Genomic DNA, 26520 nt, shown 5'->3' on the forward strand with positions numbered 1-26520 from the left:
CTTACAATGAATGATGCATAACTGTACCTTCAGAGGAATTACTTTCCCGGTGTTATGGCCACGGGTAGCTCTTCATAAAGTAACAGTTACTGAAATTAGCCACGGCTATTCCAGTGCTGTTTCTGGAGTCACCTTCTCTCTTCCAGTGTTGCTGATTGTCTTCCAGAGTAACGTGCCATACTTCTCTCCATGATGTTCCCTTATCTTCTGAAATTCTCTATTTATCCAGAGCCCTGGGACTTTCTGCCTGCCTTTGTGAACCTTCATGGACTCGTAAAGTGTAACATGAATGTTCCAGGGGGTACATGGAATGTGGAGCTCAATGAAGCAGTGTGACATCTCACTGTCATTTACCCATCCAGTCCAGTCCCGGCTATCTTCAGGGTAATATGTTGGCTACAACAATGCAGTTTGCATCCATGTCCACTTGTGTGTTGATATTGCTTGCAGTTTCCATATGCACGCTTATCCACTCTTGGGGCAATGATCTTTATGTGCATGTCATCAATCACAGCAACAACTTTTGGAAATCCAGCGATTTGCATGAGTGCAGCTTGCTTTAACATTACCTCAAATGGAGTGGTGAGGAAATTTATAAATATGCATATTTTGATGTAATATACTTTACTAAACCCTGAGGGGAAACTGTCTTTTTGCATGACCTTTGGAGGTCAGAGAGCAGGGTCAGCCATTACTTAACTTATTATTTGGGTGTTCAAAATTTGGTATAAAATTTAAGATATGGTTGGTTGTAACATACCCAAGTCATCACCATTTCAAATCTATATTTTCCCCATGCCCAAAAAATGAGACATCGCCAACATTTTTTATTTTGGCTAATAGCACATGGTTTCTCCGTACGGATGGAGCAATCACTCGACAAACAAGATTTGTTAAATCGATATCTTTTTACAAGTTCATTGTTCTCCAGTGTTTCTAAAACATTTTGCCTTTCCTGATCTCTTCTGCCAGTAGAGTGTTTGGACATCTCACAAGGTCTATTACATGTTTTATTTAATCTCAACATTTTTCTAATCATTTTAAATTATTTTAAATTATTAATTTGGATCTTTTTCACAACATGTAAATTAAAGTGGCTACTTTCATTAAAAGTGTCCAAAAGAGCCATCATTAGAGATTTTGCACACATACTGCTGCTTATACATAAACAATTGGGCACACGTGTGACTCACTCCTGTTTTAGGTTAATTTTATCTTGTTACTGATCATAATTTTCATTTTCTTTTTTTGAAACTTATTACCATTCTCCCATCATTTTGTGTGGTTTTTCAATGAGAGTGGTAATATTGCTTGTACTGGTAAAGTTTTGGTGTTTCCTGCCTTCTCATTGTAATTATGCTCAATGAAAACACAAACTAATTTAGGGAATTTATCTGTTTTTTAAACCTTACTGTCAGAAAGTCCTTTGTCAGGTTGACTTGCGACCTCTAATGGCAGAATACTAGAAACACCTGTAGAACTTTTCTTACATATTTCCGGGTGAAAGTTCAGGCTTCACACGTCATTCGTTCCTTTGTTTACTTGCTGCACGTTGTGAGAATAGTTTGTCCTTTTCTACTATCACTTGAGCCATTAATGCTGTGCGTCCTTGCGGAAAAGTAAGTCTATTATAGATAATTTGATATAAGGAGGTTCAAATGTTTGTTAAACTTGTGCAGAGTATTTAAAATGTGTACTTGTACATAACGTTGTGACTTAGTGTATGTATTTAATTTTGTTTACAGACCACAGCAACAGGAATTAAAGTACTTTCTGAGTTCAGATTGCGTTTGAAGGTAATCCTTACCTCGATATTTGGAAAGGAGTTTATAAACAAAGTTGCACCACTGTGGAGTTAATAGCGGCACCTCCCGTAGCCAGACATCTGATCGTCAAATTGTGTCTGATCGTGTCTACTGTCGTTTGGACTTTATCTCACCTGCATTTCTTACACCAGCCTGTCGCCTGATCTCATTTTTACTTACTTCATAATTTTTTACTTTTTTTATTTCCGTTACCATTTTGTTTTTTATGAGAGATCAATTGACTACACATGTAACAGACCCCTGCTTGTTGCTGAGAAGTTCTTGGCCTATTCCATTAATAAAGCATTAGCTTACCTCTGTCATGTGCTAATGAAGTCCTGCCTGACTAGATTACTCTTTCTGTCTGATTTGAACATAACATGACTCAAGACTTAATGGTTACACATCTGCCTTATAAATCAACCTGCTGAAGAGCAGTGCAGCATTTAGACACACCGTCACATATAAAAATATGACTAATGAATATTAAAATGTGCCAGGCAATAAAAAAGAACTCAAAATATGTAACCAACACTGAAAAAATCAAACTTAGTAGGCACTAGTAATGAACACACCCACTAAATTTGCTTCACTTCGAGATCGGTAAAATTGATGAAATGTTCAGGAACTTTTTCAAATTTGATGTCAATGGGGGCGAGGAACTGAACTAGATTTGAGTGGATTATAATGGTCTTTTAAGTGTCCCTGAGAGCTTGGGCAGAATCTGACAAGTATGCTGAACTGATTGTAGTGACCAAAAATGTGATCTGAGCTGTGATGCGGCAGCACTAAACAGTTCACCATTGTGCCTTCCTAAGAAAAAAATAATAGAGTTAAATATCAGTACAATTTCTTGCAGAATGTGGCAAACAGGAAGCAGGAATTCCCCAATTCGATTACTGACACTTACTTCTTTCAAACCTCTCTTTTGTTTTTTTTCCCTCATGCTTTTGCTCATTCACTGCCACTGCTACGAAATAAACACCACACTAAAGCATGTGGAATTTTTAATCCTTCCTGTTTGAATCAACTGCACATCACTCTGGGTAACACTATTAAAGAGGTAGGCTCAATATTACACACAGGTCACATACAAGTCCATACATTGGCAAACTTCCAGTTTCCTTCTGTATGTGCATTTTGTGTTTTAACTGTTTTTCATTTTATTTTATTCCACTCCTGGAATCAGTGTTACATACTCGAATGGCTTTTTCATCCATCAATTTCAACTCTGTGATGTCACACTGGCTGCGCAAAGCATCATAGGGCACTGGGAAAAAGATTGTCTCCAGGAAAATATTTAGTAACAAAAGTCACAAGCTAACACAGCAAATTCACTGAGAAAAATGCTTATTATCACTAATAATAACTTAAAAAATGAAAGAACAAATTAATCAAGAAAGCTTGATAAAACCAGAATGAAGACCTTTGGTTTAAAGCTGAAGTTAATGAAAAATTATATTTTATTTTGTGGCTTATTTTTCATGCAAAATAAATAAAGGAAAGTGCTCCATATTCTCCAAATATTAGAGTACAAAAGATAAAATGAAAATTATTTGATTCTGCTGGTGGGGTGGTGTCAGGTGCCCTCTCTGGATGTCTTCTCGGTGATGTGGAAGGAATAGAAGAGGAGATGATTAGTGACGTATCATATGTCCTAGAGCAGGGCTATTCAATTGGCGGCCCGCGGGCCACATGCGGCCCAGAATCAACCTCCGAGTGGCCCAGCCCGTGGTTCCGCCCATAGATAGTAAATTAATATATATTATTCATAAATTGTTATTTAATATAATTTAATATAAATATATATATATATTATATTAATATAAATATATAGTATATTAATATAAATATAAAGTATTTATTATGTCTATGGTCCCGCCAAAAACGTGCATTCCTACGTAAATTACATAGCTTGCAACACGCAAACAATGCAGAGCGTGCCGGTAGTAGCTTAGATTGCTATCAATATGTCTTTCTCAACACTGAAACGTAAAATTGCCAATGAAAACCGTAAGTTTAACCCTGCCTGGACTGACAAATACTTGTTTATTTTACCGCCACATCCAAACGCCAAACCGATGTGTTTAATTTGTAATGAGTGCGTTGAAGTATTTAAAGATTACAATGTGCGGAGGCATCATGTTGAGAAACACCACACAAAAGTGCAGAGTTTGATTGCATCTTACAGCCGGAGCAGTACTACCATGGTGCGGTCATTCGCAGCCCAAGAGAGAGCTACTGCAGCATCCCTTCGTGTTTCCTGGATACTGGCAAAAAAGAAAAGGCCATTCATAGACTCTGAAACCGTGAAGGACTGTATGCTGGCTGTCGTGGATGAGGTGATAAATGACGATAAAATTAAAATGAGCGTGGTATCTGCTATAAAAAACGTTCTCCTGTCAGATACTTCAAACATTCGTAGGGTTGAAATTCTTGCTGCAGATGTGTATGAAACGCTGTTAGGAGACCTGATGATAGCTGATACTATGTCTATAGCAGTAGATGAGTCAACAGACAAAACTGATACTGCTCAGTTGTGCACATATGTCCGTTTTTTTGATGGCAAATGCTTCCGAGAGGAGCTGCTCGGCCAACTGCCGTTAGAATGACACACAACTGGCGATATAGTCTTTGGAAAAATTTCCGCCTTTTTTAAAGACAGTGGTCTGGATATGAAGCATGTGTGCATGCTTGTGACAGATGGGGCTCCGTCCATGACAGGGAAATGGAATGGTTTGGCAGCACGTTGGTCCGCTGTTGCACCTCAGTTGATCTCCTTACACTGCATTGTGCATCAGGCGTGTTGTGCGCAAAACTAAGGGGGCGCTCAAAGCGACAATGGACAGCGTTTTATGGCTATAATTAATTTTATTCGCTCCACATCAAGCCTCCAACACCGCTTATTCCGCGTGCTGCTGTCAGAAATGTCTGCTGAGCACTACAACCTTCTTTTGCATAATGACGTGAGGTGGCTGTCCAAAGGCAAAGCACTGGAGCGTTTCTGCGGTCTCAGAAAAGAGATCATAACTTTCCTCCGCAGCAGAAAGCAAAAAAAGGCAGAAACGCACTTGAGTCGCATACTGGACGACAACTCCTTGGCCGATGCCTGCTTTCTGAGTGACATATTCAAACACCTGAACGATCTCAATTTGGGACTACAAAAAGGCAGAGACAAAACTGTCATCGACCTTGTGGAACAGGTGCGCGCATTCCAAGTTAAACTGGACCTTTTCACAAATGATTTGAGCACAGGCCGAATGCTGCATTTTCCGACACTCCGCAAATGCATCTCATCCCCCGCACAAATCACGGATGTGATGACAGATTTCATTGCGATGTTGAAAAATAACTTTGCTGATCGATTGGATGGACTTGATCTGCCCACAGAGTTGGCCGTTTTTGTCAGAGACCCGTTCACTGTTGCAATAGAAGGGGACTTATCCGCCAGAGCTAAGAAACTGGTCCCTTCCATTGACAAGGGGAAATTCACACTCGAACTTGTTGACATGCAGTTGTCTGTAACCATGGCACAGGAGCTTTCCACTAACGGGCCTGCAATGTTTTGGAGTGATGTCAACGCACATCAGTTCCCTAACATTAAGAAAGTAGCGATCGTCATACTCAGTATGTTTGGATCAACATATACATGTGAGTCAAGTTTTTCACACATGAACTCCATAAAAAGCAACTCTCGTTGCTCCCTGACTGACCATACTCTCCACCAATGCCTTCGAATTGCATTGACAACTTACGAGCCTAAAGTCACTGCTCTCGTTCAAAATGAAAAATGTCACTTCTCCCACTAAGTCAGCAGGGTAACTGTAGCCTACAATACATCAATATAATGTGGGATGCGTAACAGAGGCATGCCTAATCACACAAGGTGATTTAAAATATGTTCCCTCAGTGTTGTTATAGTTGTGAATACTGTGCACTTTGAGATGTTCCTGAATAGCCCTGCCCTAGAGAAACCCTGAGGGTATCCACAGATGCGCATTTATGACAGACTGTAATGTGTGATGGGATGTTTTCTGTTTTGTTCTGTATCCAGTTGGGGGGAGCACTGAGCACCAAATCCTAATTCCCATAATTTCCAACACAGTCACAGGTTTAAATAATGGATTTTTTTAATCCTCAACACAATGAAACACAACCAAAAACCATACAAACAATAAACCTTTTCCTCTCCTTCTGCCTTCATTAGAGTGTTACTGGCTGCCTCTCAAATGTGACTACTCAAGGTAAGGCAGCAGGCTCCTTTAATACTGGACCTGAAACAGCTTCTGGTGACCCAGCCTGACTTGTGTGAAGGACTATTAGGGTAGTCATCCCCCAACAGAGCCCTCTTACAGTACCCAGGGACGCCAACAGGGCTGCACTTCTGGACTGCAGTCCCCACTGCCACCTAATGTATGAGAGAGGGAACTGCTCTTGGCCTGTGGCTTCTGCTTGTCCATCCTGTGGCACATTCCATTTTATCCCAAAGTCTTGCCAAAGTACAGCAAGGATGACTGTTTGTCCTCCATGTCACTCACAGTACCCAAAGCTTCTCTGGTGGACTCCGGTACCTTGCAGCCATAGACTGGAATTCAGGGTAGTACTTTACAAAAATATATATTTGTGGTTCATGATTTTCATGGTATGTTGTTAGAATATGTTACATCCTTTTCAGTGCACTACATTGTGTTTCACTTCATTGTAACTTGTAAGTAATATTGTATGTTTACTTGAACTCAGTTGAGCAGATATATAAATAGAGCCTTTTCAAGTGGTGTGTAGCTCAGCATTAAAATTCAGATCAAACAGTGTCTTTTTTAACCTGGAATCAGAGCCAGCTCCTGTCCTGTAACAATGCAGCTGTCAGATACTATGTATTATATTGTATTTGTTTTCTATACTCTACATATACTTTTATCTTTTTAAAACATAACACTCTCAAACCTGCTTAATCCACTTCAGGGTCACAACGAGTTGACACCTATCCCAGCAGCACAGAGTTTAAAGCAGGAACCAGCCATGGATAAAGTGCCAGTCTAGCCTTTGGGCCCATTCTCACAAACCCCCACAGGATAAATGTAGAATCTCTAACTAACCTAACAAGCATGGCTTTTGGGTATATGTAAGGATAACCAGAGTGTCTGAATAAAAAACTGCTTTCAACAGCATAGTATTCAAACCCAGGACACTGGACCTATGAGATAGCAAAACTAACCACTGCACCATCATGGCTAACATACAGGTTACATTTTACAAATAAAAGGTGACCCAAAATAGACGTCCAGGGCCCCTTGTGATCATAAGTGTGTTGGCCCAGTGATGGACTGGTAATCTGTCCACGATTGTTCTTAACATTTTCTTGGAACAAGCTCTGATGCTCCATGACCCTGAAAAGGGATGGATAATGTTGTGTTTTGTTATGTTATGTTACAAACTTTAAAACAATAAAAACAGTTTTCACATCATGCCAGTCAAATAAATATAAATTTCGGCTAGAAGGATTGGTGCTGCTAATATGAGCTTTGTAACAAATTATATTGTTAAATGTTCACTTTCAGTCGATGAGTAACACAGGTTATCTTAAACTACACAGCTCTATTTTTCTCTTGCTTGCAAGTATCCACAGTACCCACACATTTTTCAACTTTCCCTATGTTTTGATCCAGATTATAGTGGCATATACAGTAGCAAATAAACAGATTATTATATTTTAGAATCTATTATTTAAGTAAGATTATTGAAATTCATGTGTATTTTTAGAGTTATATTTCTACAAATGAAAATGAAATTTGATTTTATTATATTTGACACAATTGAAATGGATCTACAGAAAGAAAAAATATCTAAGAAGGCAGAAGAATTTAATGTATAAATTAATATACTAGTAGGAAAGGCGCTTTAAATTCAGCATTGTGCATTTTCTATATTTATAATAGCTAAAGATTAGTTTTGTTATAACAAAATGCTAAAATATGATTGCTAAAAAAAACCTCAAAGCTGGGAAAGTAGAATGTAATTGGATTTCCATGGGGATAAGAGCTCTTTCATTAACAGGTTGCTGATTCCATTCCCATTTGAGGGATAAAGGACATTTCGACTTGGTAGCTTTTTTTTTCGAAAGGCTAAGTTCTGGTTTTGTTAGTCCACTTTCCAAGGCACAGGATCAGAATAGGAGCTTACATTAATTAACACCTTTGCAGGCAGTCTGTGAAGAGATGTCCTGATTAACCCCTCACCCAGTTAGAAGGTGGTCCCCGTAGGGCAGATAGATGAATACTGGCAGAGAAAAGATGAAAGTTTGTATTGTCACACATACAGAAAACTCACTCATTTCACTGAAAATGTTGTTGATCGACATGAAGAATTAAGATCATGATAACAAATAACTGGTTGCTGTACATGTTTTTATTGCTGTAAAGTACATTATGTTACATAAATACTAAGGTTGTACAGTGCTTAGTACTGTTGTCTCACAGATTCTGCGTCCAGGATTCAAATTCTCCATTCAGTTTCCATCTACATGGAATTTATATGTTCTCCCTGCATCTATGTGGGTTATTCTTTGATGCACCCTGGCTCTATTTCAGACATCCAAATTATTTGAAAATTTGGAAATTCTAAAATGACCCCAATTGGGTGGATACATCTATGAACTCTCTGAAAGTCTAGTGCACTCTTTAAGAGCTGCCTCCTGGTTTGCACATAATGCTGCCAATCTAGGATCCAGTACTGAAGTGGATTAAAACATTTACAAAAATTAATGTTAATATTGATAAATTCATTTTGTCAACCTGCTTATTCCAATAGAGAATCACAAGGTAGATAGCCTTTGTCAGCAGCTTTGTGACATGGCAGGAGACAACGGGGAGAGAGCACTAAGCCATTGATGGGCTTGTTCAACAACATCCACATTTATTAATATAGTACCTTTCAATACATTCAAGCTGCTCGATCGCACAAGGCCTAGTTAGGCTCTCCAAACAACTGAATGTTCACTCCTTGAGGATGTGAGAATAAACACAACCATCCAAACAAAACCTTCAAAATGTCTACAGTGATCAGGCTGGGATTGGAACCAGGTTCCAGAATTTGTGAGGCAGCAGCACTAGCCACTATTCAAGCATGTTACCCAGTACTTTAATTAGATTAAAAATAAATTGCACATTTTAAAGCAATATAACTTAAAACAAATGTTGTTTATGTTCATTAAATAAATATTTCTATATAGCATTAGAAACTATTCAAATCAGATCAAAGCACTGAGACGAGTATAGGTAATAACCAGGGGCATTTTTGTTCTGAATATTTTGGTGGCCCATACCAGAATTTTCCTGTATGTGTGTTTAATGGATGTTTGGTCACACTTATAGGTAATCTAACCTAAATACACTTAAGATCAGACTATGCCACCCATTTTTATTAAGATTCTGGGAACTCTTGAAAATTAAAGATAATAGGAACACAGGTTCTTTAAATTGGGTGGTGAGTAAACACACAATGAAAGAACACAACAGCAATTTCAAGTAAGACAACAACAACTTGCATTACACCAGACAATATAAAATCTACCAAGGAGATAAAAGTACACAAGAATTTTAAAATATCAGAAGGTGAAAACCTTTTAAGAAGAGAGCATGCAGTCCACACTCTAAAAGTCCGTTAAAACATAACAATAGAGGATGCAACCTTTGGTGGTGTGAAGTCCAAGTTGGCTGCTGTGTTACCAGAACAATCAATCTTCCAACTGTCCCACTGAAATGCTCAGTTTGCTGAAATGTTTCTTTTCCAACAGAAGTTTTGCTTCTCATCTACCGGCTTCATTCAGTCCTCTTGTGAGTCTTCCGTCTCTCGCTAGGCCTGGCAGCACTTCCTCCCTGGAAGTAGTCCGTATGCCTTGCCCCTTGTCAACCATATACCTGCATCTGCTTGCTAGTCCCTGTGCTTAGGGTGAGTTATCCTGACAGCTTTCTCAGTGGACCATCTCCCCTACACCACCACTGCCCAGAAGTATAAATTGCTTCAGTTTCTACCTGGATCAAAATGATGATTGATTAAAAAATGATACATACCAATTTCCTTATGTTAGCAATAATGCAAACACATTTTCATTGGTAAAAAAGAGTACTTTTGCCAGCTATCAAGAAGTACATATACCACTGTATGCTGACTGGAAACCAAAGTCCCCAGAACAATGTTCATTTTAAAGGAAGCTAGCAGTTCGGTTATCACAATTTTATATTTTGATGAGCTACTAAGCAATTTTATCTTCAAAGCAGGTGACTCTTTTGTAAGACAGGTAAATATCTACAGTACATCCTGCAGACAAACATCAACAATAACCTGTACACCGAATTATTCAGATTTGCCTTTTCACTTATCACTCCAGTCTCAACAAATGGTGCCTTTTGCCCCTTAATCTTTTTGCATTTATTATTTACCTGATTTTTTTTTTGCCTAAGAGAAAAAGAAAACCACCCATTGTTTAAAAATGTTCTGCCTCTGACATGTGCAGACATTTGTAATATCTTCATTGATGTATTTAACTAAAAAGACATGTCCGACTTTTACTAATAACTACTAAAAAAAATCCTGCACTTTTCACATCATAAAAATCAATCAAACAATAGAATGCTGGTACTTGGTCTGTCTCAATTGGCCTCTGAACTTTAAGCTATCCTTTGACATCATCATCAGACAAAAAGCAGCCACACAGAGTTAAACACCAAGTGAGAGCCTCACAACTGTGCTTCACTGGCCTAGTGCTGAAAGGTCAGGTAGGCTGCTTCATAAATCAGAGTTAACTTTTTTGTATGTTTCATTAATTATACGAGTTGTAAGGCAAGAAATTATGATACATTGAAATATTTCTTCTAGGGTGATTTGGTGGTGCAGTTGTGGTACAGATATGGCGCTTTTCCACTGCATAGTATGGTTCAGTACAGCTCACCTTGGTTCGGCTCAGTTCGGCTTGGTTTTTGTTTCGACTGCAGTTTAGTACCGCTTTAGAGTGGGCGGGATTATTCACGTGTCGTTATAGTTGCGCCGCCTCTACTGCCGTGACACTGTGGAACTTTTACAACAACACGCTGACAACAACAACACTTTAGCTCGACGACACGCAAGGGTAAGCATCTAAAAAAAAGCACATTACTAGCTAACTTTTATCACAGTTGCAAAGCATAAAATGAACTTAACTGCCAATGTAACATTAAAATGCTGATTCTGTATATCACAGATCTTCCCCATTTTGCAAAAAAGTCGCCGCAACAGACCATCTGTTTGGACATTTAACCGTGCTTCAGAGTGGTGGGATGTGATTGTTCCCGGTTTTACAAACACTCAGTGGCTGGAGAACTTTCGAATGTCTGAAGAAACATTCATCCACTTATGCAACAAACTGCGTCCAGCGATGGAGAGACGGGACACAAACTTCCGAAGTTCCACGTGTGTGTACCTTTAAAGAAAAGAATAGCCAGTGACGCAGTAATGACGATTTTCTCCGGCCAATCAGTGACCAGCAGAGTATACACGTCACGTTTTGGTAACGGTTCGGTGCGCTTGGAACCTCGGCTGAAGTGGTACTAAAAAAAGGACCAGGTACCAGGTACTGTTCCCAGTGGAAAACCCCCCAAAAGTGAGCTGAACTGAACTGTGTCGTGCCGTGCTATGCAGTGGAAAAGCGCCATTAGGGTACATGTTCTGCGTGCTCTCTACATGGAGTTTGCATGTTCTCCCAGTGAAAGTACTTTATGTAAAAAAAGGCAAGTGAAAACTGCTGGAAATGTCTGCTAATGTCACTTAGCCTTTAAAGTCCCACATCACTGTATGCCTCAGTGACTTTAAAATCACTGTTCCTTCCAGCTTTCCTATATAATGGAAGTCTGAACAATATAATCAATAGGTAATGTACATATTTCTTTTTATACATTATAACATTTCACATTTGCTAATCCAGAATAATTAGCCCTTCTACGAATGTACTAGTTCTGTATTTTTTAAAATGTTACTGGAGAAAACTAAGTTCACAGCTTGATCTGTTTATGAACCCCTGAACCGAAAGTCTCAAAATAAGCAAGTGTTAGCCCTTATTGGTGATACTCAAGGTTTGATCATAAGTGCCTAGGGCTAATGAACTAAAGTATTATAAATGCAATGATAAAAGGATTCAAACCTAATAACTTTTGAAATACGAGTCCAAATCAATCAGTTTATACTTCAGAGACTGCTTTGAGTGGGCTTAATAAGGTTTTAACAACTCTCTTTATTAAAGCTTCATTAAGCTTTATCAAAGCTTTATTTTTATAAATATGTACAATTAAATATACTTCTCACATTTGAAGCAACCTTCTTGATTCCTGTATCATACATAGTATGTGTGCATGAAGTGTTTGCGTGGGATTTGTGTCTGTCACAAAAAATAATGTAGCACAGATGACTTTCCCTTGTCATAAATTTAAGGACATTTAAATTTGACAGAAATGGGGAAATGCTGTCAGCTATCTAATATTATATATTAGAATTTGTATTGTTATAAAGACTTGTGCTAAGAAACCATAAGCTTCTTGCCTTATGAATTTTAAAAATACTTAAAGCGTTGAGAAGATTCTTTCTGTGGTGACCTTAATCTTTAATAGGTCTTGGAGACAGGTACGATCGTAAATGTACTAAACTGATTGCAATTGTCAAAGAATTGCGCATAAAGCAAATTGCAAGGGAATTCTGTTCTTATCATTTTCTCTGAGAAACAGCTCTTAACCCAGGTTCCAGAGAAGCAAGTGACTTGAGCTTGCCAGCTAGGCTAATGCATAGATTAGTTGAAAAGTTTGGCTGCATTGCCAATTGGGCTTAACTCAATCACATAGGATTTGGTCGGAAGTCTGGATAGTCTTCATGTGGACAGCAAGGCTGACTGAATGATCAACAATCTTTCATTATTTGAAATTTAACTCTAGCCCCACAAGTATATTTTCATAAACAAACCAGGTCAGCCTGTATGATGCTGTAAACCTCAGCCACAGTACGTGCAAGGGGAAAAAAAATCAGCTACCGCATAAGAAACAATTAGTTTATCTAACTGACCTTGAGAGGCATAACATAAAAATTCCTTTCTGGCCCCCCACCTTGTAGAATCTTTTATCAGCTTACATTTTATTATATTTATTGTCTGTATTGCCAAAAGAATGGCACTTTGATCTCTTCGTATATTTATTGCTTCTCATATCTTATTATTTCTGACTGTAAAATCACTTTCCCTTTACCACCAAATTGTGTCCAACAAATGTATCTGATTTTATAATGCCAGATTTTAACAGATAATATTTGTTTTTACTTCACTGTTTACTGCGATTGATAGTTAAGAAATGTTTCACTGTTGTAGTTGTAATGGCTGCTTTCACAGAAAAATCTCCACCCTCTTCAGAATTTCAGTTGTCTTCGTATTGATATTTTTTTAGTTAATAGCGCAGTATGTTACTTATCTATACAGTAAAGAAAGCAGGATTCAGTTGTTAAGAACAGTGAATACAAAATATGACATTTTTGGAAGCATAAATGCTTGTAAATGTTAGAAAATAAATAACTACACACATCATACACACTGTTATTGACATGAAAAAAAAGCATATAAAAATAAATAATTTGGAAGTATTACAAAACATGTAAATCATAAAACATTCACTCACTGAGGAAATTCTTACGAGCCCTATACTATACTAATACTGGGCCGGGTCTCCTTTTGCTCTCAAAACAGCCTCAGTTCTCTGTGGCATGGATCCCACAAGATGGGCCTGATTCTGGTTATGACTGCATCATGCAAATTCTTCTGCACATACATGTTGCAAATTTCCCATTCTAGATCATCCCGTAGGGGTTCTGTTGGATTCATGTCAACCAGTTTGAGATGACTTTTGTTTTGTGACCTGGTGCATTACCATGTTGGAAGGATCCATTAGAAGATGCATAAATTATGGACATGAAAGGATGCAAATGGCCAGCAAAAATTCTCAACTAGACATTCAAATGATTTGTATTATCAAGCCCAAAGTGTCCTGAGAAAACATACTCCACACCGTTACATCACCACCACCAGCCTGGACTGTTGACACAATGTAGGTTGGGTGCATGGATTCACAATGTTGGCACCAAACTGTGATCCTCCCATTTGTGTGTTTCAGCAGAAATCAAGACTTATCATTCTAGTATTTGATGTGAACCAAAGCTCTTGACCTGTATTTGCATGATTTTATGCATTACGCTTCTGCCAGATGATTGGCTGATTAGATAATTGCATGGATAAGCAGATGGATGTAGTGATGTTCTCAATAATTCATTCAGTGAATGTACATACTATAAACATAATATAGTGTCTGAGATTTGCGTGGTAATGAATCTGGAGCTTAGTCATGTCTTATAGTGACTGGCAGATGCTGTCAAAGCAGTCAAGGCATTGAACACAATGCAAACTGAAAAATAAGTAGAGATATAAAATGAAAATAGGTGGAAAAAATGTTTGTTATCTGATTGTTTCTTTGAACCACATCCTTCATTTTTTTTTTTTTTTTTCATTTTTAATTCAGGGAAGCAAGGAGATGTCAGACACCGTTTTATTACTCTGAATGACTAATTTAAAATGGCCTATCAACGTAAATCTGCACAGGGTATTAGAGGAATAACCAGGATATTCAGAGAAAAGCATACCAAGTTTTGAATAGAATATGTAAGTGCTACATAGGCAGCTGATTTGAACCCAGTGCTCTGAAACTGCTATAAGCCAGAAAGTTTAACTGCAGTGTCAGTAACATAAGCTCAGACATAAAAGCAAATGGGTGAACAGGAAGGTATGTGCTGTCTCATGGGATCTTCAGGCCACCACTGCTTCCCCAGAGGAGATCCCAATTCAGTGGTCTTGTGAGTAGTCATTACATCAAAATGACCATTTTTATAGTTCAAACTGTATTATGACAACCTCACTTGGATAAAGTTTAATACTCATCTAAATCAATTCCTTTTTTCTTTTAAAATATTTACCTCTCGTGGTCTAGTTTATAAGTTTATTTTTTTAAAACTGTTTCTTGGCCTCTTGATTTTATTATAGGTTTTGGGGTGTTTGAGGCCAATGGGTCTAGTGGTTGTATTTATTTTTGCTTGTTTTTGTTTTTAAAATTGTTAAAAAAGTTTCATGTTGTTGCACAATGCCATCTTGTTTTCCTTATGGACACCACCATGTTTGAGACTGGTTGCTGGGACTGTGCAGATCCCAGAGGTTGCACATAATGATGTCATTAGTATGATGCTTGACAAGGCAATGCTACTCGTGCCTAACTGTACAAGATTGAATTCAGAAAAAAGGAAGAGCCTTTGTGTCATTTTATATTGTATATAGTTTTGAATTTAGTAGTTACATCAGTTTTTTTCTGCCATTTGATTGTGATTTACGTTCTGTGTTTCTTGGCTCTGGTTACATGTTTCCTTTCTGACTTACGACTTGATACTCTGTTCTTTAACTACGATTCTGGCTACATGTCCTGAACTACGTTATGTAATTACTAATTATTGCCTTCCTAGTTAGAGGCCCATGAATGAATTCTGACTACTCCATGTCATCTTCTTTTTTCAAAACTGCTGCTTAGTGAAAGCAGTACATTACCTGGTTTGCTCCATTAAGTTCATGTGGAAATTTCTTGCAGAATTCCAACATAAATTTATTACTATATGCTTTTATGTGGAGAAAATCCATACCCCATCCTTACTGGTTAAGAATTATTTATTTGCTTTCTTACTTGAAAGGCAATAGAAATATAACCACAAGTAAATGAGAGATTTTTGCAATCTCTGTTAAAAAGGAAAGCTAGCTGACAGCTATTCATTGTGTAATCCTCCAATCATCTCCAGTGCTCCCTTATGGCTTGTGGTTTCCTAATTCCTATCATGATTGAAATATATTCTACAGAATATCGGGTTTGCAAATTGCCAAGTTTTTTCTTTTACTTTTTCATTGGTAGCAACTGTGTTTTATATGTAGTCCTGAAGTGCGTAGAAAGTAAAATGCCATCCCACAGTGGCTCCATGCAATTCATATGTGATATTTTTATAAGCGCGTAGCATGAAATAAATTTAAAACAATATGTAAAACTGTGCCCATCTAAGGAAAGAAAAAGATTAATTAAAAGAACAGACACTATAATCCCAAGTGCAGAGCAAAGTTTAAGAAACATGACATAATCTTCTTAAACACATTTATTGTAGTTTGACCTGAGCAGCATCAGGTGCAAGGCAGGAACCAACCCTGGACAGGAAGCCACACTGCCCATCTCTGTCACACAGACACACCCACATTTACACACGCCTGGGACCAACATAGAGTCACCAATTCACCTAACATGTATGTCCTTGGGATGTGAGAGAAACCTGGAGCACATGGGGTAACTGTTCAAAGTTTAATTAGGATTTTTGCTGGAAGAAAGCAAGGCATATATTGTATTTTTTGCAGCAAAAATATGAATTCAAATTCTAACCAGTTATTATTTTTCTCAACTCACCTATCCATCCATCCATCAATCCACTGATTCATACACTCACTGTACTGCCTTTTTTCTTTACAAGATTGTTGGGTTGAATGACATTTTCAGAAAAAAAATTAAAGAAAAACATATTTAAATACATTTATACATTTTCATATACTGTTTTAACAAGAAGTAGATTAAGAACCCATTTTTCCTTATATATTCTCAGTGATAAAATATGAGTCGAGGGACCGACTGTATAAATAGTGTGACTGTAATATTTATGTATTACCTTTTAATATAAAAACATTTGGATAATTCCACCATTATGAACTGAAACAGATTTTAAAACTTAAACAAAAAGGTTTCAATGATACTGTCTAAAATTACAGTTAACCTTTTTTCATTTAATATTTTATTGATTAAAGAATGCCTACTGGTAGTTCTTAATCTTTAAAATTCTGCTTGGCAGATGATTTAATAAGAAAATCATTGCAGTCGTGCTTCCAGAATTTTTATGTATAAGGAAGGGTATAGGATAATTAATGCTTTCTTATTTCTGTATGATATGCATATTAAAGTTTAAAAAATGCATAGTAGAGCCTAATTAGGGAATGAGTATAATGTATGGCCTGCTTTCCTGTGTGACTCGTCCAGCTAAGTTTGATTTTTCACTTTCATGTATTATACTTTTATTTCCCTTTTTATTGCTAATAACATTTTTTATGCACGTAAATTAAATTTATCTCTAAATAGCATAGTTCAATATATAAGTAAAATGTACTGACCTAAAACAGGCCCTCACTTCAGCACCTACAGTATATTAAACTCCCCTGACTCTTCATTGCCTTTTGTCTTTCAGGTCAACGCTGAAGCGTCAGTGGTGTTGAACACCCTATTAAGTACCTGAGCCACAAACTGCTGGATCAGGAAACCAAGTATGTGGTGGTGGAGAGAGAAGTCCTCACAATTAAATGGGCTATTGACCATCTGGGATGCAAATTCATTCTGGTGATGGACCATGCACTTTTACAGTGAATGGTGCTTCATAAGGAGTTGAATCCTCTGTCATCAGGTGTTTTCTGGACCTGCAGCCTTATCAGTTTAAAGTCATACATCATCAAGGTTCTCTCCATGTCAATGGCAATTATCTTTCTCGCATCTATGATCTCACAGCTTGAATTGCCTGATCTAACAGATCTGAGCTGCTGGCTTGAGGGATGGAAGATGCTGTCATGTGCGTGCACATGAAATACAGTTTAAAGGCGATGGTAATTCTGTGCTGATCCAGTAGTTGGCACTGTGTGAAAATGGTCTCTCTTTTCCCCCCTCTGCAGAATGAAGGATTGATGGCTCTCCACCTCACTTCCAGAGTCTACCCAGCTTGACCCACCTCAAGAACACCTCTTAACTAGAAGAATCACCATCTTGTGCTTAGCACACATTTTTTTGTTCTTTTGCTTTTTCCAGTTTTACAACGCTTGCTGCAGGGTGCCCTAACAAACTGACATTGTCTTGTCTTGTCTTGTGTTACCATGTAGATTCAAGGTTAATACTAAATGTGCCAGAGAACTGGCTGAATCGTGGCTATCAAAAGAAAAAGCCATCAACAGACACTTAAACATGAATCTAGCATATGCAGGCTTAAAAAGAAAAACATCTGCATATTAAATAAGACTATATGACCAACACCTTCTGAACCCCACCTTCTTATTCCAAATCCCCTTACACCCATCTCAGCCCCTTCCTCTTTTGCTATATATTGCCTTTGATTCCTGTAAGTCTAATCATTTTCTTCTGATGATGACTCCTGGTAGGAGTTAAAAGCTTAGTAGTAAAAACTGTTTTTAAGATACATGATTCATCTTCTCCCTTTTTGGATTTTCAGCTATAAGTATGCAAACCCTAAGCATGGGTCACAGAGTTGCTGGAGAGACAGCAAGAATAGACCACATGTTTAAGGAAAGAATAACTTTATTGCTGAAAAGGCAGGAACAGTCTCTAGGTTTTATTCAAAATAGGGTTTTTACTTCTGCACTCAGGCACACAGGATAAAGCTTTCTTCTTCAGATTAAAATAACGCAAAACCTTCTTCATGGAGCTGGTTCAGCAACTCAGAAGCAGCAGTTCGGGCGAACACAGTCTGGAGGAAAGAAGACAGGAATGTGACCAAACGGACAGGTCAGTGCTTGGCTTTAAATGTTATAAACATTGCGTGACAAGCATGTTACACAGTAGTGATGTGCAAAATTATTCTTTTTAGTGATTTGATTAATTTTATTCAGTTCATCAAAATGATTTGAATCTTTGAATCACTGATTTGTTTATTTCAAAAACAACAGCAAACTGTATTTTAGTTTAAAATCTACAAATGTTTAACAACTTTACCAACCAAACAGAATAAAAATCAAGCAACAAAATAAATAATTCACACATAATAATAATCAAATAAGCAAACACTTTTATAGCCAAGATGCCAAAATAAATGCAGCATGTGAGTGATTACATCTTTTATGACTAAATAAATTTGATTTCAGTTTTGGATTATTCTCCAATATATATATGGTCAGTGAACTGAAACGAGATTCAGTGTCTTTTGTCTGAAGTTCATTCCTGTCAGTGTACCAGTAAATTTGTTCAGAGACCAAGACAAGTACAAAAGAACAAGTTTGCTTGTTCATTGCACATCACTATTACGCTGTAAACCTGCAAACCTGCAGATGATCCTGCAGAGGGCAAATTAAGATATATATATATTTAAATATGTGTATATTGTGGCACGCCGCTAGGGGTGGCACCCAGCCGGGGTGACTGAAAGGACCGGAGGAAGGATTGTGTCTACTCCAGACTATGAGGGGGCGACCGCCCTGGTGGCTTTGGGGACCACAAGAACTGAGCATGGAAGTTCAACCCTGTAGGGGTCCATGGTCACCACCAGTGGGTGCCCCAGTGTCTGAGGAGTCATGGCCCTCGGCACTTCCGCCATACCCAGAGGTGCCGGGGGAAGGAAGACCAGGGACACCCAGAGTGCTTCCAGGTGCACAGTCGGTACTTCCGCCACACTGGGGACTGCCAGCGGAAGATTACACTATGTAACACAATTTTTTTTCCTGGCTTGCAAGAGTTACAGTGGTGTGAAAAACTATTTGCCCCCTTCCTGATTTCTTATTCTTTTGCATGTTTGTCACACAAAATGTTTCTGATCATCAAACACATTTAACCATTAGTCAAATATAACACAAGTAAACACAAAAGCAGTTTTAAATGATGGTTTTTATTATTTAGGGAGAAAAAAAATCCAAACCTACATGGCCCTGTGTGAAAACTTAATTGCCCCCTTGTTAAAAAATAAAACCTAAAAAAAAATAAACCTAACTGTGGTGTATCACACCTGAGTTCAATTTCCGTAGCCACCCCCAGGCCTGATTACTGCCACACCTGTTTCAATCAAGAAATCACTTAAATAGCAGCTGCCTGACACAGAGAAGTAGACCAAAAGCACCTCAAAAGCTAGACATCATGCCAAGATCCAAAGAAATTCAGGAACAAATAAGAACAGAAGTAATTGAGATCTATCAGTCTGGTAAAGGTTATAAAGCCATTTCTAAAGCTTTGGGACTCCAGCGAACCACAGTGAGAGCCATTATCCACAAATGGCAAAAACATGGAACAGTGGTGAACCTTCCCAGGAGTGGCCGGCCGACCAAAATTACCCCAAGAGCGCAGAGACGACTCATCCGAGAGGTCACAAAAGACCCCAGGACAACGTCTAAAGAACTGCAGGCCTCACTTGCCTCAATTAAGGTCAGTGTTCACGACTCCACCATAAGAAAGAGACTGGGCAAAAACGGCCTGCATGGCAGATTTCCAAGACGCAAACCACTGTTAAGCAAAAAGAACATTAGGGCTCGTCTCAATTTTGCTAAGAAACAGCTCAATAATGGCCAAGACTTTTGGGAAAATACCTTGTGGACTGATGAGACAAAAGTTGAACTTTTGGAAGGCAAATGTCCCGTTACATCTGGCGTAAAAGGAACACAGCATTTCAGAAAAAGAACATCATACCAACAGTAAAATATGGTGGTGGTAGTGTGATGGTCTGGGGTTGTTTTGCTGCTTAAGGACCTGGTAGGCTTGCTGTGATAGATGGAACCATGAATTCTACTGTCTACCAAAAAATCCTGAAGGAGAATGTCCGGCCATCTGTTCATCAACTCAAGCTGAAGCGATCCTGGGTGCTGCAACAGGACAATGACCCAAACACACCAGCAAATCCACCTCTGAATGGCTGAAGAAAAACAAAATGAAGACTTTGGAGTGGCCTAGTCAAAGTCCTGACCTGAATCCAATTGAGATGCTATGGCATGACCTTAAAAAGGCGGTTCATGCTAGAAAACCCTCAAATAAAGCTGAATTACAACAATTCTGCAAAGATGAGTGGGCCAAAATTCCTCCAGAGCGCTGTAAAAGACTCATTGCAAGTTATCGCAAACGCTTGATTGCAGTTATTGCTGCTAAGGGTGGCCCAACCAGTTATTAGGTTCAGGGTGCAATTACTTTTCACACAGGGCCATGTAGGTTTTGATTTTTTTTCTCCCTAAATAGTAAAAACCATCATTTAAAAACTGCATTTTGTGTTTACTTGTGTTATATTTGACTAATGGTTAAATGTGTTTGATGATCAGAAACATTTTTTGTGACAAACATGCAAAAGAATGAGAAATCAGGAAGGGGGCAAATAGTTTTTCACACCACTGTATATTTCAGCTGCTTATGTTTAAAGCCTATGGAAAAATGACTACATTCAGCACAAACTTTGATTTTATGACCACAGCCCAGAAAATTTCGTATTTATAGTGACAAAACAAAGGAATTTTTATCTTTTCGTTCATGCGGTCTGATAAAGAACATGGTAAATAGACAAAGACAGTCAAAACCACTCAAAAAGGTTCAGAAATGAGTAGGCTTTCTAGATTTGCGACTGTACTACAAATCGCTTTCTTGAAGAAGCCCCCAAATGTAGTCCCCCATCATGTTTTTGTTATACTGTCCTTGGTAACAACGTTCAAAGTCCAGTATATCCTGATGAAAGTGCTCGCCTTGCTCTTCTGAGTAAGCTCCCATGTTCTCCTTGAATTTGTCAAGATGAGCGTCAAGGATATGGACTTTGAGAGACATTCTGCATCCCATTTTGGCGTAATTCTTTATGAGTCCGAACCAACTGCACATAGTTTTCAGCCTTGTGATTATCCAGGAAGCCGGGAACCACTGCAACGAAACTGTTCCAAGCCATTTTCTCCGTCCTGTTCAGCAGCTTGGCGAATTGGTAGGATCCACCATGCAGAAGTAGTAGTTGTTTGAGTGGTCAGTCGGTTGCCGCCAAATTCACGGTATAGCAAACTTCATGGCTCTCTTTTCTCCCCTGTACCAACCTTCAAGAGTTTTCTTGCAATATTCTCATGTGCACCGAAAAGAACCGTGATGTGAATGATCGGATTCAAGTAGGGGGGCCTCTGACAATGAACGCAGCGGTGGGAGCTGCTTGCATGGTAAGGGGGGAGAGAGTGAGAGGGCAGACAGGACACTGGCTGATGTGTGCCACGGGTCCTAACACCCTAAGCCCTAAGCCAGCGGCAGTCTTATGCCGCTCCACTGGGATGTAGACGGAACAGGGTCTATTCCTTTCCCATAGGGAGACCCAAACTGTCATGGTGTCCCAGAGAAAGAGGAGGAATCGTGGAAAGAGAGCAGGATCCTCTGATAAGGGCTCCCAACCTCACGTCCGAAGAATGGCTGCCCTCTGTGGAGACAGAGGGAAAACCCAAAGTCGGCTGAGGCGACAGGGGCGCAAGAGGTCCCAACCAGAGGGGCACGGAATCCTCAGAGGGGGTGCCAAAGTGGCAAAGGCCGGGGTGCCGGTGAAAGGGGGGAACGTTGCCTGTGTGTGACACAGATGGATGGCAGGTGCTGGTGTCCAGGCAGCGGCTCCGCCCCTGGGTTTTCTTGTTCTTTTACAGGACCAAACCATGGATATGCAAAAGTAGGACCCGCTTCGTGGGAGATCTGCCCTCATGGGATGTGCCACTGCTCCCTAGGGGTCTCAGCTGGCGGATGGGCAGTGTGGCAAGCTACTGGGGGAGGCACCAAGCCAGGATACATGGAAGGACCGGAGGAGAGATTGCGCCTCCTCCAGACCACGAGGGGGCGGCCCCCCTGGTGGCTTTGGGGACCACGGGAACTGAGCATGGAAGCTCAACCCTGTAGGGGTCTGTGGTCACCACCAGGGGGCGCCCCAATTTCTGAGGAGCCCTGGCCCTCTGCACTTCCACCACACCCAGAGGTGCCGGGGTAAGGAAGACCAGGAACACCTGGAGTGCTTCCGGGTGCGCAGCCGGTACTTCCTCCACACTGGGGACTGCCGGCAGAAGATTATCGGGAGACACCTGGAGCACATCCGGGTGATGATAAAAGGGGCTGCCTCCCGCCATTCGAGGGCTGGAGTCGGGTGAGGGGAGGACCAAGTCTTGTTGGAGAGGAGTGGAGGCGGCCTGAAGAAAAAGGCATTCGGTAGAGGCCTGGAATTTTGGGGGAGTTGTTTGGGGTTGTCGGCATTGTTGTAAATAGTAAATTATGTATAATAAACGTGTGTGGGTTGAACCATTGCTGTCTGCCTGTCTGAGTCCAGGCTGTATTACACTATATATATAGGACCAGAAGAGGGCTTGTACCTCCTCCAGACCATGAGGGGGCATCCGTCCGGAAGGAAGACGGAGCTAGAGCGAGGACGGGAGGAGGCCAGGAAAAAGGCACAAAGACTGGAAGAGTGTGGCCTGGACATTGGGGAATCGGTGCTGGAGGCACTGGGGTGTGTGATTGCACGGTAGAGACTTGTAAATATTGTAAATAAACGGTGTGTTGGGTGATGAGCAAGATGTCTGTCTGTCTGTGTCCGGGCCAGCGTTCACAATATATATATATATATATATATATATATATATATATATATATATATATATATATATATATAGTGGAATATAGAGGGCACTATTGTCCCCTTGAACCCTTAGACGACACGTCAGACACCAGGTAAAAGTCCAAATAATTGAATTGATTTTATAATAATAATTTGCACCAAAGACATCCACTCCACAATACTCCAATAAATCAATAATCACAATAACAAATCCTCCACTCGTCCCAGCAGCTCTGTCACAATCCCTCCCAACTCCGGCTCCCCCTGCTGGGGTTTTGCGCAGTCCTTTTAAAGTCTCTGACCTGGAAGTATTCTGTCTCCGGGTCAAATGCCTTCTTCAGGTGTCCCAGAAGTACTGTGGGTTTCCCGGCCTCGTGACTCTTAAGTACCGGGTTAACGTCACCATAATAGTCCCCGGGTTCTTGGTGAGCTCTCCCTGAAGAACCGGACTCCATGTCCCATGCTGCCCTGCAGGAATGCTGGGAACCATTTCTGTCCAGGGGAGCTGCCATCTAGCGTCCCGGGAGATGTAGTGTCCTAAAAAGGCTCTCTCTCTTAGTTGAGGGATGTCCCGGCCAGACTGAAACGCCTACTGTCCCTCACAATATATATATATATATATATATATATATATATATATATATATATATATATATATATATATATATATATATATATATATATATATATATATATATATATATATATATATATATTTACAGTATATATAGTGTGTGCCATCAGGAGTCTACAAAGGAGAAACAGGATTAAGAAAGTTATTTTCACACTCAAACGAAAAGAAAGTAAAAAGCAAAATGTTTTCGCCATATAGCCTTCATCAGGTGTGCACCTGAAAAGGAAACAGCAGGTAACATACAGTATGCAGCAAGGGGAACAAAGTAAGGACAGATGAAATAAGAAACTGTGAGTGTAGCTGAGGAAAAAGCTGCCATTAGAGAAGATGAAGGGAGAGATTAAAAAGTTAGTCTGTCATTAAGACCAGGAGAAATATGTGATCCCAAGCTAAGAATGGGTTTAGTTTCTTCTGTTTTCCTTTGATTCCACTATTTTAAATCTCTCCCTTCAACTTCTTTAATGGCAGCGTTTCCTCGCCTACTCTCACCTTTTCTCCTTTCATCTGCCTTGGCTTTGTTCCCTACTTACTTTCTTATATACTGTATGTTACCTGCTCTTTACTCTTCAGTGTATGTATGTGTGTGTGTATATATATACCTGTTATGGCACATTTCATCATTCACATTCTCCCCATGAGTTTTTCTGCAGCAACTCAGATTTCCCTCTGAAAGCTTATGTTACTTTCAATAGTGAATCTGAATAGTCTTGGCATAAATGAGTGAATAGATATGTCCCATTATGATCTTGTGTTTCAGGCTTCCAGGATAGACACCAGGCTGCCTATGAACCTAAATCTTGCTTTATAAAGTTGAGATCTCTCAGTCTATAGAGAGATACCATAGCACAGTGGTTACTGCTGCTGCTTCATGGATCCACCGTCCTGAGTTTGAATTTCATGCCCTGTCCTTATCTGTGTGGAGTTTGCATGTCTTCCTCACACACCTCTAAAGTCATGCAGGTTAGGTTAACTGGAATCTCTAAACTGGCTCCTGTTTGTGTGTGTGTGTAAGTGGGCCCTGTGACAGACTGGTGCCCTGTTCAAGGGTCTTTCCTGCCTTGAGCCAGATACTGCTGGGATAGGCTCTGCCCCAAAGCCCTGAATTAGATTAAATCATTTTGAGAATGTTATGTTATGAATGTGAATTGAAGTATGAGCACACATTTGTAACATTAAAAATCAGGTAAAGGTTATTATTGCAAAAATAGAAAGGAAGCTCAGTTACGCATTATTTTGACCAAACACAGTAAACTTAATCAGACGTTGAGTTCTGCGAAAGCATTTCATTTTATTAATCTTTTTAAAGTCCTAATAACAGCATAAAAACACATGGTATGTGTAATGACATCAAGCTAATGCCAGCTGGCAAAAAGGAGAGGAAAACTCAGATCCTAAAGAAAATAAACTTATGTCCATTCCCGGAAATTTCTCTGGGTAAGCATTAAGGTCTGACTTTTGGTCTGTTGTTGGGGCTTCTAATGTGGCCATTCTAATCTGAGGTATCTTTCAATGATCAGGAAGGCTATCTTGATCAGAGTGATAATAAAGTAAAGTGCCATCACGGGAATCTGACAAGAAAAGACCATGGGAAAAACAGCAAATCATAATAAATGCCTTGTTTATGAAAAATATTTTTTTCTTAGGTTCTTATTTCAAAAAACATATAATTAACTTCTGTCTTTTATTTAGTTCGGACTGGCAGTGCTAATCTGGCCCCTGATTTGTGTGTTATTTTGTGTTTGTTGTTCACCCTGCAATTGGCTTGCACCCTGTCCAGGGATTGTTCGTGCCTTGCATCTGATGCTTACTGGGACAGGCTCCAGCTTCCCTATGTTCTGGAAAACAACATTTAGAAAATAAATAATGGATGGATGTTCAGACGTTATTGTAGTTAGCACTAAGAAATAAATGCATATAATGCCTGTAAAAATTTGACAAGGTGTCTTCCAGGTTGAACTCACCCTTTTTACCTACATTAGAAGGTAATACAGCAGAGTGTAACTCACCTAAGTGACCTGAAGAAAGCCCACTGCTGTGTAGCACATAAAACCAAGTATTTTTCTATCATTTCATTTCAGCTTATGCTGGTGAGAGTCCAAAGTGGCTACAAACCAAACAAGGCAAGACTTCCCTTTGCCTGGCAACAGATTGTTCCTCCTCCAGGGGAATTTCCAGGCATTCCCAGGTGATCTAATCCTCCAACCTGTCCCCGGTCTGCTCCTGGGTCTCCTTCCAGTGAGTTTGGCCCAGCACACCTCCAGGAGGAGGCACCCAGATGGCTTGGCAACCTCACCAGATACCCAAACTACCTCAAATGGCTCTTCTCAATCCCCAGGAGCAGCGGCTCTACTCCAAGGTTCTTCAGCTTTGCCAGGCTCCTTACCCTGTCTCAGAGAAACGTCGAAGCAAAAATGAACATTGCCAATTTCCTAGACGATAAAATAATGGTTTTAAGCACTTTATCCTGTATTGTAACTCACAATGTGCTACATTTTCTACCTCTAGACTACATCAGTTTATTTGCAAAGTCTCTTGTTTTGTTTTTCCTAAACAGTAGTAGGTATGTATTTTATTTATTTAGCACACTACTGTTCTTATATCTTGACC

At 39.5% G+C, this 26520-nt stretch overlaps 1 long non-coding RNA gene across 1 annotated transcript; it reads left to right on the forward strand.

The window, feature by feature from the left end:
* The first annotated feature begins 1532 nt into the window (after positions 1–1532).
* Positions 1533–18147, forward strand: LOC120530593. The gene is made up of 3 exons (XR_005634000.1): positions 1533–1619; positions 17169–17244; positions 17644–18147. It is a non-coding gene; the product is annotated as an uncharacterized LOC120530593 (long non-coding RNA).
* The last annotated feature ends 8373 nt before the right edge of the window (positions 18148–26520 follow it).

Source organism: Polypterus senegalus, chromosome 6, assembly GCF_016835505.1.
Source record: "Polypterus senegalus isolate Bchr_013 chromosome 6, ASM1683550v1, whole genome shotgun sequence".
Lineage (NCBI taxonomy): Eukaryota > Metazoa > Chordata > Cladistia > Polypteriformes > Polypteridae > Polypterus > Polypterus senegalus.